Source organism: Mustela nigripes, chromosome 2, assembly GCF_022355385.1.
Source record: "Mustela nigripes isolate SB6536 chromosome 2, MUSNIG.SB6536, whole genome shotgun sequence".
Lineage (NCBI taxonomy): Eukaryota > Metazoa > Chordata > Mammalia > Carnivora > Mustelidae > Mustela > Mustela nigripes.
In genome coordinates this window covers 124,723,500-124,738,164 of record NC_081558.1, presented here as the reverse complement: position 1 = coordinate 124,738,164, position 14,665 = coordinate 124,723,500, and the positions used below count along the sequence as shown (strand labels likewise).

General features: G+C 40.9%; 1 long non-coding RNA gene across 1 annotated transcript in view; it reads left to right on the top strand.

The window, feature by feature from the left end:
- LOC132012051 (uncharacterized) overlaps window positions 1-14,665 on the top strand; it is a 49,544-nt gene that overhangs the window by 29,263 nt on the left and 5,616 nt on the right. The window lies entirely within an intron of this gene.

Sequence of the window (14,665 nt, the reverse complement as noted above, 5' to 3'; positions counted from 1 at the left end):
GATGAAGTCAAGCCAATTTAAACGAAAAAATTTATGGCATTTAACTTAACTTTCCCTTGCAGCAACTTCAGGTCTTCCCACTCTTTTTGTTTTTTCTTATTTCATCAATACTGGAGTTGAGAAGTTGCTCTTTTTCATGCCTGTACTTTGGCTTATCATATTTGGGGTGAGATTTTGGGGAAAAAAAATGAGCTAAGGAGGTAGATAAATGTGGGCTCAAAACTATCTCTCTTCAAGCTTTAGACAATTAGTTATTAACTGCTTACTCTGCTTATCTTCATGTGTCTAATAGGTACAATCTGAATTTTATCATAATTAAGCAAGAATCTTGATTTGTTACCTTCCTATCCTCAAATATGCCATTTTCTGCTAATGAGGCTTTGGGGCTCAGTATCCACTTTAAAAATAAATAAATATTTAAGAAATAAAAAGTCAGAAGACATTTCCCAGTTTAAAATGCTCCAGTTGCTTTCCATTTAAAGGAAAATAAATTAAAGCTCCTTACCTAAAAGGCCTGCATGATTTGATTCTTCGCTTATTTTTTAAACATCTCCTCCACCTTCAACTTGTTCATTTTGCAGCAACCACCATGTTTTCTGAGCCCATTGGGCTCGCTCCTTTCTGTCTGGAATACTCTTCTCAGGATGGATGCCTCCTTCTCTTAATTTAGTTCTCAATTCAGATATATCCCTCCCACACCCACCTGCTTCCTCCTCTAACCTACTTCCAGCCACCCACTTGCCCTGACAACCCTAACTAAAACAGCATCTTCCTTCCTTTCACTTATTAACATAATTACCCTATTATAATTTGTTCATTGCACTTGTTAATACCTAAACTCACCTTATTTATTAGTTTCCATGTTTATTTTTAGTCTCTTCCCTAATTCAATACAAAATCCTTGAGGGACAGACTCTGACTATCATAACTACTGTTGTATTCCAGGCCCCAGAATAATATTAATATCCACACAGTTAGGTGCTCCTAAAAGACTGACTTATTAATTTTAGGCTTTTCTGGGAGTATGATATTTGTTAATTCATAGACACCATTTGCCAGATTCCCTTCCTACCTCACATCTGGAGTAGACTGACTAAGTTGGAATCACAGTTTTATCATGTTCAGCTATATGACCTTGGAAAAGTTACTTGAATGTTCTGTGTCGTGGTTGCCTCATCTGTAAAATGGGGCACATAACAGTACTTCTCTTATTGGATGGGTAAAGATTCAAGAAGTTACTACATGGACCTGGAATGCTTCAAATAGTTCCAGGCCCATAATAAGCAGCTATTATTTTTAATGCTATTATTATTTATTACTGAACATATGCTACTTTCATTAAAGGGCACCTTCATTTTGAAGATTGTCAGTAAGGACATTGGGTTTCAAGGGATGATGACGATATTTCAAGAATTTCCTGTCTCTGATCAAAACATTGCAATTCTAGTGGTTATTATAAATTTTTATTTATTTAAATAACTATTTATTCTCTTTATAATCCATGATACTTAGAATTAGTTCCAGGAAGCAGTACAAAAACATCATCTCTTGCCCACTCAGAGAGAAAGGGAGAAAACTTGGGTAACTATTAGTGTGGCCTTCCCACTAAGGGGTTACTGATGGACAACTTTAAACCTTGGAAGAGCCCACAGGACCTTAGCATCCTCCCACTGCAGTATTTTTCTGATGATGGATCTTTATATTATCCTCTTTTTTTTTTTTTTTTTTTGCCATTATTTTTTTTTTTTTTTAAATCTCTGGATTCCTAGAATTTCATATCTATTTTTTAAAATTTAATTTAATTTTTTTCAGTGTTCCAAAATTCATTGTTTAAGCTATCCTTAACCTTTAGAAAATAGCCATCAAGCCAAGAGGCAGCTTCACAAAAGAAATAGGAATTAGAAGAGTAATCAATAACCAAATTCCTATCCCCTCTTTCTAAACTACTGAACACCTGCCATAGTTCAAAATTTTACACAATTTTCACTTCATCCCTGTAACACCATTTGAGTAAGACAGTATTTTCATTTACCGGTGAGAAGACTGAGCCTCAAAGCACTGAAGGATCTATCTCAAGCTTCCACTGCTAATCAGAGGCAAAGATGTTCAAAAAATGTGTATAGATTATCTTTTACATGCCAGAACTGGAGGGAACACTGAACTAATCAGATAAGATTCCTGTCTTCCTAGGGTTTATATTCTTAGAGGTATTGGGATCCAAATTTTAGAACCTCTCTGTAGAGCACCTCGAGTTTTTCCAAATGACAACCTATGGTAGATAAGGTGGGAAATTAACAAATGTGTTAACAAATACATCAGAACAGTGAATAACCACTGTAGCAGTTACAGATATTTAATGAACACTTTTGAGGGAGTAGTGCTTATAGGTTCTAAAGACAACTGGAAAGAAAATAAACACAATCCCACAGCTAACAGAACTTTCAAAAAGGTTGGCAAACAAGTGCTTAACATGGTGGGGCAGGTAACATAAATGGAAAGGTCTACGCATTATGTCCTTTCAACACAGATACATATATTCTTCAATTTTTCAAAGGAATATGCCTTTGTTTAATTTTCTGAAAGCACAGTTCCCTTTGCTTAGCTTTTGTTTTCTTCTTTTTGTGAGACGTTTTATCTCATTTCCCACTTTATATGGGGAAAAACAGCAACACACATACAGTGATGAATGGCATCTGACACTTGGCCTCGACATCAAAGAGAACAGAGAGAGATGTAGGGTAGGGTCTGTGACAACCTGGAGAGACTACTTCTTGTACGGCGGGTAGCCATGACCCAATTCTAAATGATTTCACCATACAGGACCAGGGATTTGTATTGCCAGAGCAAATGTAAGTCATAAGTAAATGGTGGGTTGTTTGTTTTGAGTTCTTCTAGGACCGACAAACCCTAGAAGGAAAGAAAGAAAAAATCTGAGGGGTTTAAAGGTAAGAATTGACTGAGCACATTTTCTTTTCCTGGTATTATCTGAGGATGGTTCTAGGCCTATAGATTCTGGAAAACTGATTATAACTTGTAATCTAGGTTGTCTAGTTATATGTTATTCACTGTGTGTTTTCCATCTGTCATCTCCAACCTGCTAGAAACGCTTTCAAGGGGAGCTAAGAGATGGGTCAGTGTCCACACTGAAGGGCTAAAGGGGACAACTAAGGGCCCAGTGACAGGATGGTGAATCTGGGTGAGCTTGAGTCAGTCCTGCAACTTCTAGCCACTGCAAACCATGTGGACTCTCGCTTTCCTGCTAAGATTGGGGACGTGGATTTACCTTTTTTTTTTAGAAGATTTTATTTATTTATTTATTTGATAGAAAAGCAGGCAGAGAGAGGGGAGGAAGCAGGCTCCTTGCCGAGCAGAGAAACCAATACAGGGCTCGATCCCAGGGCCCTGGGATCATGACCTGAGCCGAAGGCAGAGGCTTTAACCCACTGAGCCACCCAGGCGCCCCATGTGGATTTACTTTTAAGGGAACCTATAGATTTATTTCAAGAAAAGTAGGAGGTTTACAAGTATAACAATTAAGATGAAGTGATGTGAAATACAACAGTCCTGCATCTCTCATCCACACGCACTTGGGTGTGCCCACATATGTACATGAGAGATTCCTGAAGGTACAAGTCTTTGAGATTCAGTGTAGTTGCACTGAAGCTGATTGCTAGAACCATTTCATTTGTCTATGGTTGTGTCATTGATGGTTCTCATAACTAATAATCTCATTACTTTTCACATTTACAATGAATATAATTTTTTAAAAGATTTTATTTATTTGAGAGAGAGAGAGAACAAGCAGTGGGGAAGAGTAGAGAGAGAGAGAGAGAGAGAGAAGCAGACTCCCCAATGAGTGGGAAGCCTGACTCAGGGCTCTATTCAGGACCTGGAGTTCATGACCTGAGCCAAAGGCAGACGTTTAACTGACTGAGCCACCCAGGCACCCCTATAATGAATATAAACTTATGGAGTTTTCACAATACCCCTCTGAAGTAGGTATTATTATTGTTCTCATTTTATGAACAATGAGCCTGGTATTCAAAAGTAGTTTGGTAATTTGTTCAAGGTCACATTATTAGGTAGTATTAGGGTTCCATTTGAACCCAGATTTTTTGCTTCTGATCCTTCTGCTCTATCTCGCTATCTTTGTTAAGGTCTGGAAGCCATTTATAAACGTTGTCATCATATGATCTGAACCACAGTGAATGTTTGGTGCCCTCTACATTCATGTGTCTTATGTCTTAAGTTATTCAGCAACTAATAGCCAGATTCTTGATCATTAAGGAAAGGAGCAAACAGTTGTTTAAACTACAAAACTATTATCATGGAAAACATACTCCTTCTTTTGTTTCTATCCATAATCTAAATAGAGAGTCATCTACTGCATGGAGGATCTCCATATAATAAGAATCCTTACAGTATTTTTCTTTGTGAAACATAAAATAAGGACTTCATGGAATGTATTGAAGTCAAGCATTGAGATGATTTAATTTTGAGGGCACTAAAGAATTTTAGTAAACAATTTAGAGATAATTTAGTGACCACAAAACTGTTTCAGATTCAAACCTTAATTAAACTTTGTGTCCATAAGCCATGTAAAGTAATTGGGCCAGTAACATCAGATCCTTATATCTTGGAACAGGTCTTTGGAATAAAAAAACCAATGAGCACGAAAGCCTGAGTTCTGATGTGATAGACTCAAGGGAAGGGTTTGGTAAAGCGTTGGTGTTTCTCTGATGGACAGTAGCGTGAGTGGGGGCTGGGTAGCACAATGGGTGGAAGAGGATAGAGAGAGAACACTAAAAAGAGTGGAGTCCAGGTCTACAGCCAGGCCTGCTGAGTCTGGTATATTGTTCTGGTTTGCATGCTCTGGAATTCAAACTGACTTCTTGGACTTTCCCTGGAATGGCAGGGGTCTAAGAAGGTCAAGACATGGTCCCAGTGCAGTCATGGTCTCTATCTCCAGCCACACCCATGGCTGAGGGCGTCGGGGGGACTGCTAGGAGCTTAAGGATATTGTCCTGTGCTGTGATTAAAAGGGAAGAACATGGGGCAAATTATTGGTGCCAGTTCTGTCTGTGGCAGCCAATGCATTGGCCTGTTTCCTTTATTCCTTTTCTTTTCCTTCCTTGAATCTTACCTGTAATTAAGTCAATTCGATGGATTTGTATAGTGGGTCAGAAGGAAAGAGTGGACTCTACTGCTAGCTCGGTGGTTACCCAGAGAGACTCAGACAATCTAAGGTGACAAACCCAGATATACCAGAGGCCTGTGGGACCTCTTGACCCCATCCTAAAGGCAGACCCCTGTCTAGCAAGTGCAGGGCAGAGGAAATATCCCTGGGCACTGGGGCTGTGACTGTTAAGACTTCTTGGACAGACGCAGTGACCTTAATAGCCTCACAATGACCCACATTGGGAGTTACAAGTACCAGATGTAAAGCTACCCAGTAGCTCGTACAAGTCCAGGCACCATTCCCCCAGGCACCTTTTTGCTCTTTCTTCTAACTGGAGCTCATGATATTTGGCAATGAGCACAGCTCTTATTAAACGAGCAAGAGGCCTACTGAGGGGGCAGTCCCCTGAATTCGTGCCATTCGTGTCACAAAGGTTTGACAATCTGTGGCAAATTCCTTTGACAGGTGCACATCTATGGCAATTTTCCAGTGAGCACTGTCCCAAATTAATTCAGTCCAAATTGAATGGTGCTGCTGCATGTAGAAAATTTTTGTTTGTGATTTTTCAGTCATCTCAGTTTAAATTAACATCATTAAAATTCTCTGTTCCTAACCAGCTTCCAATCAAGGATGTCTAAATGGCCACAACACTCTGCAGGACATCTTTCCGTTATGAGCTTGTGTCTCTCTAATGTTCGTGGGTTAATCATTTTCAGGCAGTGTTTGTAGTATTTTCTACCATTGCCTTCAATGCCATTTGCTGCTAATTTGCGGGGTGCTAAAGGAGGCTTATGAGGTTGACATAAAAAAGTGGAAGCAAAGATCATGAGGTCATCATTGAGGTTTAACAAACAATGTTACTCTGTGCTGTTGACCAATAGGTCACCAATAAAAGGAGCAGTGTAAGGGAGAAATGGTTCTCGTGACAGCTGTTTACCCGACACAGAGGAGTTCCAGGAATGCACTGTCACAAGCAGATGGTGCAACTCGGCGGTGAGCAAGTTGTTGACCCAGGTCCGCCTTCGTCTCGCAGATCTCTAAGAGACACAGCCAGGCTCCGATTATTGGTCCCATTATTGGCCCCATTCCCACCAGAAAAATCTCTAGTGCTTCCAGACACCAAATGTGGGCTTCTGGCATCTCCTTAGAGACGTTTGAGAGACTAGCAGCAAGACCGGCAAACATAAAAGCAAATCGAATTTCTCTCCCTTGCAACTTGAAATCACCTCCTTTCTTTGAGCGAGGCAACTAGATTTGGTGAAGCACTCTTTGATGGTTGGTGGGAAGAGGAAGCAGGTTTTATTTGTCTTCAGTGACTCGAACCAGCATATCAAAATTGAAGGTTCGTGCTTCAGTGCCTCTGTGCAGTAGATGACTCCAGTTTCCCCAGTCCTGGGAGCAGTCCTATGGGCCACCAGGGATGTGCAAGGCAGCCTCAGAATGGAGCCCTCCTTTGCGGTGGGTACAGTCTCCTCTTACAGCGGGGAGTCTGTGCTGAGGCCATGTCTCTGCCTTTCCTCTCACCCTCCCTTCCCCTTTTTTCTTCTCTTTTCCCAAACTATCTTCAGGTGGCCTCTGCTAATCTGAAGGAAGAAATTGCTCTGCTTTGCTACAGCGAGAGCACAGGCACCCTTCTCTCTTACTCTGACCCGACTCCAGATTCTAGCCAAACCTTACAGGGGGGCTCCGTGGCCAGACAACAGAGCCATTGCCTTTATTTTGCCACCAGTGGGAAAAGGGTGAAGAGGGTCAGAAAAACGGCTTGGTGGACAGGAGGGACTGCTGTCCTTGGAGTCTGGAGACAAACCTTCTTCTGTTGCTGCTGCAGTCCTTCAGGCCAGCTTGAGTCACTCAGTTCTGGTCTCTGCGGACTGAGGCTCTAAGTCCCTTGCAGGTATGCAATTTTCTCCTTTCGAGTCATGCAAGATAACGGCAGAGAGGATGACTAGGTTCCTTGCTGATGGCTTCCCACTAAAGGGCAAAGAGATGGTGTTCCCACAGGTAAGAGTCTTGAGCGCCAAATGCTATTCTAGTTCAATTCTGATGATTTTGGCCCCTTCAAGAGGAGGCCTAACACTCAACGTCCCTGATCCTTTGTCCTCATCATTTAGCAGCCAACCTGACTCGCCCATGGCCCTTACTCACAGGCTGCTCACCAGTGAGAATTCACTTAGCATTTTAATCCATTAACTCGCACAGCAGAGCCAGCTCTGCCGTGGAGATAACTGCTCCAGATGCCGCAGCCCTAAAAGATTGCAGTCTGAAAAGTTTATTGGGTAATGAAATTTTAAAAATCTCAAATACCAGATGTACAAGGTAATGTTTTTTTTCTCTGATTGTCATTGTTAACTTCCACAAAGACTGTAGCTGGAATGTTTATGGGAATGGAGGAGTACAGAATAGATCAGGGAAGAAATTACGGGATTACCACAGAAGCTATTGCTTGGTTGTTGAGGCTAAATGTGAGTCTAAAGACAGACTTTATTAAAAAGAAGCTCTCATTAAGGTGGAGTTATGTTCATTTTTTTCTTAACCATCAAAACTTAGGGAATGAAGCAGGCCAGTGCATGCGTATAATGCAGGAATATAAACCCAAGAGCACCAGATGGAAATGTGCAAAAAACAATAGAAAGTCAATAAAAAGTAATTTTTTTTAAAAGGAGGAAGAGGGAAAAATATGATTTTGGGTATCGAGTGGCATAGGCACCTTATTCTTTCCCTCTTTTTTCTTTTTCTTTCTTTTCTTTTTTTTTTTTTTTTTAAGATTTTATATATCTATTTGAAAGACAGAACAGAGGGGTGGGGAGAGGGGAGAGAGGAGGCAGAGGAAGAGGGACAAGCAGACAATCTGCTGAGCACAGAGCCCAATCCTAGGACCCTGAGATCACTCCCAGTGTTCAAGTCAGACGCTTAAGCTTAGCCAGATCAAGCCACCCCAGGTGCCCCTATTCTTTCCCTCTTTAAGTAAATAGATACACACCTTTAAAAAGCAACAATGGTATTCTTTTTATGTAGTGATTCCTCTAACCTTTCTTGTGAATTTTATGGTCATTATAAAAGCAACTATGCACAAAATTTACAAAGAGGTTTTCCATCCGTGACCTGATGTGATCAACATGGCACAGCTGTGAGGCAGGCAGGAATGGTCTCATCATCCCCTTGTTACAACTAAGAACACAGATGCTTGGAAAACTGTGCTTACCTAGGGTCATGTATTGCATTGGCTTCAGAGTCTATTCTTCCAAGTAGTTTAGGAATAAAGTCCCACTTCTCAGCTTTCCCCTTTTCACATGTCCTTTTCGTTAAAGACCAAGTAGCAACTTTCTCCCTCAGTGATCACTGACACTGAATCAGTCTCCACTCTCATGTCTGAGGAACTAAATGCTCTTTGAAAAGGTGCTTCTCAGGTGTTCTTTATTTGAAAGAAGGGTCTTATTTGCACAGTCATTGTTATTACAGTGGTTTGGTAGACAGAGCACTATACCAGTAACCAAAAGAGCAGGCTTCTTTGCCTACCTAAGATCTTATCATTTCTAACTCTTTGGATTTCAGCGTCCCCCCTTTACAAAATGAGGGGATTAAATAGAATGAGTTCTAAACTAAAATTAAAATTAGGGAGAAAAAATTTTAAATATGATGAAAAATAATTATAATGAATTAAACAATGATTAGGACATGGAATAGACAAAACCAATAAAGCAAACCAAGAAACTGATAAATTAAGAGTAAAAAAAAAAAGAACAAAATGCAGACAAAGCATGTAGATAAAATGCTAATAAAACAGGAAAAAGTTAAAAACAACATGCAAAAGTGAGTGCAGACATTTAATCATAAAAAGATTCAAAGAAGGAGAAGAACAAAGTAAGAAGAATTTAAAATCACAAAGATGTAGAAATCAAGACAGTGGCCAAATAAAAGGAAAAGGCTAAAAAGGAACAAAGTAAAGAGCTAAGTCAAAAGAAATTAGAATTTGGTTATCAAAGAGAGAAGTATTGAACTAAATAAGTAGTAATAAAAAATTTTATCACAACTGCTATCTAAGAGACAATAAAAGGGATGGTAAGAATGAATGGAGACTTGAAGATTTGAGACAGGCAGAGGGCACGCAGGAAAGAAATGGGAGGTTCTGGGCTGTCGCAGTAGTGTGCCTCCGGGGGTGCCGGGCCAGCTGGGTGCTGACCGCCCAGGGAGGTCCGTGCTCAGAGAGCCGGTTCCAGGTGTTTGGGCACAGCAGCCTCTGGGCAACCCTCTCTTCTCAAAGCCCTACTTGGGGCAAAAGATGGGACTGGAGGCCTGCATAATCTCAGAAAGGGGTGGTTTTTGGACACACTTTCTATGTGGGAAGCATGCAGAGTTGTTCACAGGGGGAGCAGAAAAAGCTCAGAAATGTGATGTTTTTCAAAGTGTGGGATCGGAAGGTGGTTCGGGGACATCAAAATTAAAGTCCTGTTTACAGCAGAGTGCATGATCCAGAAGTCTGCCTTAGTAATAGGCATGCAGGTGATTCTAACTATCTGGAGAATTTGGGCTAGTAGGGCCACAGCACAGCTTCATGCTTCAAAGCTGGTGTTTAGTGAGGAAATCGGGGGGCTTAGTCCTGCAGACAGTAAGTCCAAGAATGCACGGAATTATATGCAGAAAATGATCCGTTCAAAGGGCTCCTGCCACCAACACACAGGAATCACCGGCATTCCTAACTGATGGTGTGATTCATTCCCCAAGCATTGCCCAAGAGGGGCAGGCAGCTGGCTGAATCCGGATCTGGAAAGCCCTGGAGCCGGGGTCAGAGAATGGGCATAGTCCACTGATTGCTTTTCCTGTGGCACCAGCACCTTCTCTGTTTGGGCCGTACTACTTGTCCTTTACTGTGCCCACATGCTCTTCATTCCTCTGTTTCTTTGTACAAGCTGCTCCCTCCAACTGTAATGTCTCCCTCCCTATTCCTGTCCCATAGTCTGGTAGGGCCACCTCCTCCTGAAAGTCCTCCGTAAGCCTTCTCTTCAGTCCCATAGCAGTCCCTGCCTTCCTTTATCAAATGCTAGGCTCTGCTGTTGTGGTATCAACTCTGTGCCCAGTTGTAGCCCTCCCCTACAGTCTCCATCTCCCCCGTAGCAAAAGGAGACTGCAGCTCCTTAGGGCAGGGATCCCTCCTCCCTCAGCTGTTTCTGTCTCAGCAGCCAGTGTGGGGCCTGCCATGTAAGAGGCAACTCACAATCAATGGCTACTTTGCTTTTCTTCACACTGGCGGCGAGAGCTGTGTTTGCTTTCCTGGCTTGTCAAAAGACTGATCATAGATGCCGCAAATACTTAAAGAAATAAAATGGCTTATAAACAGGCAAAAATTAAAAAAAAATACTATGATAGTATTTTCTTAGTTCTCTTTTTTTTTTTAATTTTTTATTTTTTATAAACATATATTTTTATCCCCAGGGGTACAGGTCTGTGAATCACCAGGTTTACACACTTCACAGCACTCACCAAAGCACATACCCTCCCCAATGTCCATAATCCCATCCCCTTCTCCCAAACCCCCTCCCCCCAGCAACCTTCAGTTTGTTTTGTGAGACTGAGATTAAGAGTCACTTATGGTTTGTCTCCCTCCCAATCCCATCTTGTTTCATTTATTCTTCTCCTACCCACTTAAGCCCCCATGTTGCATCACCACTTCCTCATATCAGGGAGATCATATGATAGTTGTCTTTCTCTGCTTGACTTATTTCGCTAAGCATGATATGCTCTAGTTCCATCCATGTTGTCGCAAATGGCAAGATTTCATTTCTTTTGATGGCTGCATAGTATTCCATTGTGTATATATACCACATCTTCTTGATCCATTCATCTGTTGATGGACATCTAGATTCTTTCCATAGTTTGGCTATTGTGGACATTGCTGCTATAAACATTCGGGTGCACGTGCCCCACAGATCATCCAAGCAAAAGATCAGCAAGGAAATAAAGGCCTTAAACGACACACTGGACCAGATGGACATCACAGATATATTCAGAACATTTCATCCCAAAGCAACAGAATACACATTCTTCTCTAGTGCACATGGAACATTCTCCAGAATAGATCACATCCTCGGTCCTAAATCAGGACTCAACCAGTATCAAAAGATTGGGATCATTCCCTGCATATTTTCAGACCACAATGCTCTAAAGCTAGAACTCAACCACAAAAGGAAGTTTGAAAAGAACCCAAATACATGGAGACTAAACAGCATCCTTCTAAAGAATGTATGGGTCAACCGGGAAATTAAAGAAGAATTGAAAAAAATCATGGAAACAAATGATAATGAAAATACAATGGTTCAAAACCTGTGGGACACAACAAAGGCAGTCCTGAGAGGAAAATATATAGCGTTACAAGCCTTTCTCAAGAAACAAGAAAGGTCTCAGGTACACAACCTAACCCTACACCTAAAGGAGCTGGAGAAAGAACAAGAAAGAAACCCTAAGCCCAGCAGGAGAAGAGAAATCATAAAGATCAGAGCAGAAATCAATGAAATAGAAACCAAAAAAACAATAGAACAAATCAACGAAACTAGGAGCTGGTTCTTTGAAAGAATTAATAAAATTGATAAACCCCTGGCCCGCCTTATCAAAAAGAAAAGAGAAAGGACCCAAATAAATAAAATCATGAATGAAAGAGGAGAGATCACAACTAACACCAAAGAAATACAAACTATTATAAGAACATACTATGAGCAACTCTACGCCAATAAATTTGACAATCTGGAAGAAATGGATGCATTCCTAGAAACATATAAACTACCACAACTGAACCAGGAAGAAATAGAAAGCCTGAACAGACCCATAACCAGTAAGGAGATTGAAACAGTCATTAAAAATCTCCAAACAAACAAAAGCCCAGGGCCAGACGGCTTCCCGGGGGAATTCTACCAAACATTTAAAGAAGAACTAATTCCTATTCTCCTGAAACTGTTCCAAAAAATAGAAATGGAAGGAAAACTTCCAAACTCATTTTATGAGGCCAGCATCACCTTGATCCCAAAACCAGACAAGGATCCCACCAAAAAGGAGAGCTATAGACCAATATCCTTGATGAACACAGATGCGAAAATACTCAACAAAATACTAGCCAATAGGATTCAACAGTACATTAAAAAGATTATTCACCACAACCAAGTGGGATTTATTCCAGGGCTGCAAGGTTGGTTCAACATCCGCAAATCAGTCAATGTGATACAACACATCAATAAAAGTAAGAACAAGAACCATATGATGCTCTCAATAGATGCTGAAAAAGCATTTGACAAAGTACAGCATCCCTTCCTGATCAAAACTCTTCAAAGTGTAGGGATAGAGGGCACATACCTCAATATCATCAAAGCCATCTATGAAAAACCCACCGCAAATATCATTCTCAATGGAGAAAAACTGAAAGCTTTTCCGCTAAGGTCAGGAACACGGCAGGGATGTCCATTATCACCACTGCTATTCAACATCGTACTAGAGGTCCTAGCCTCAGCAATCAGACAACAAAAGGAAATTAAAGGCATCCAAATCGGCAAAGAAGAAGTCAAATTATCACTCTTAGTTCTCTTATACCCAAAGGTGAGAAGGGCAGCCTTAATTAAGATGAACAAAACCAATGACCATTAACATATCCACATAAAACATTGCCATAAAACAAAACAAAGGCGCAAATGGGGGTTCCTAGGGAAAATGTTTACAGTTACATTTTCTAAATTATGGATCAGGGACCTCAGCAGGGCTTAGGATGTGGAACTATATAACAAGGGGTCCAGTAACCCATGGGTATACCAAACATTGTTCGTACACTAAACAAAAGATTCATACATCTTAGTACTTTTTTCAGATGAATGTTACTTGCAAAATGCAGCTTCATTTGAAAGTGTTACTGAACTTCTTGCTGCTTTTCAGTTTCCTGTTACGGTTATGAAGGAGGTCATCATTTTTGAGAAGATTGGGAACCACAGGCTGATAGGTGGCTCGGATGCAGTTAGCTGATAGCATTCGTGTTTTGCGGTGTCTTCCCCCTCACAGAATGTCCCTTCTGTGACTGCACAGCAGCCCGTGGGAGTGGCCCGATTTCTGCCTCAGTTTAACCACCACTGATTTACTTTGAGGAAGCCAGCACTGTAAGTCTGAATCACGGACACCAGGGGGAGCATCTGCTTTGCTCCTGGTGCTGGAATATGCTGGTCCCCCCCATGCATTTAAAAATATTTATCCCATCAATTTTTGAGATGGTTAGTACATTTCTATACTGAAAAAAGATCTGGACTTTTGTAAGTACTCTGGAGCAGTCATTATCACCTTTTTTGGGGATTTTACTTAGCAGAAAAATTTGGAAAACAAAACGAAAGCCTCCCTAATTCAAGCCCAAATCTCGTGAGGACCTGCAGAAAGGCTGACAACTTTCAATTTTGCCGGACTAGAACCATGGGTCAAAACAAAAACTAACCACTGCCCCCAAACACCCCCAGAATTCCCAAGACCAACTCCATTCCCACTCCCCAAACCCAAACTTGAACATTTAATAAAATGAACAGCTATACATATTATCAGCATCAGCTCTCAAATACATCTTATCACTATACGATCAAAGCATGTTGTCTCCAGATAAGAGTGTCTTTGAATGAGCTTTAGGGAGAATTCACTATGTTATCCATTCTAATCATTTTGCCTTGGACTGGTGGATTATGAATGGCTGTTCCAGTGAGGAAGGAGGAGAGGGGGCGAAAAGCCTCAGGTTTATCTGAAGGCTATGCTGATTCTTTTTGCTCCAGGGATGCCTTCTGGTTCTAAATTCTTTCATCTTCCAACTGTCATCTACTTTACTAAGGGAGGTTAGTAATACAAGATAACCTGAGATCATGGAGCACTGGGTATAGGGCTGAAAAATCCGGTCATACAATAATGTTGCTAATCCATATTTTCATGATATCCTCTGATAAATTAACTTTGAATTCTGGAAACCAGGATGATGATTCTGGGGAGGGGAGAGGTGACCCCCTGTCACACTGTGGTTGTCACAGAACTTGGACTTAGTTGCTTAGAGAAATATGAGAACACATGGAGGCTGGTGATATTCAGTTTTAAAGAAAACCAAACTCCAAAATGCTTTTTCACATAAATTATGGAAGGCTCTTTTTACAGCAACACCTTGGGCATTCCCCAGGATCTGTTTCACGTGCTCCATCTGTAACTGAAACCCTGGTGCCTTATTTATTTTATAAAGAACTTCAGGAATCTGCAGCTAAGCACCATGGAATCCCCAGGTGGCTTTGGTCCTGGAAAAGGTTGATCAAAACCTTGACCCTGGCTATTTAGGATGAATTACACATTATCCTTCATCTTGACAGATTTGTGAAAAGACACAGATAATAATAAAAGAGCAAAAAAGTTATTTCATTGTTATAGTGCTTCATATTATGTCACTTCATCATCCTTTTCCTTTATTTTTAAATGTTCTTTTATTAAGTGAGCAGGAAAATA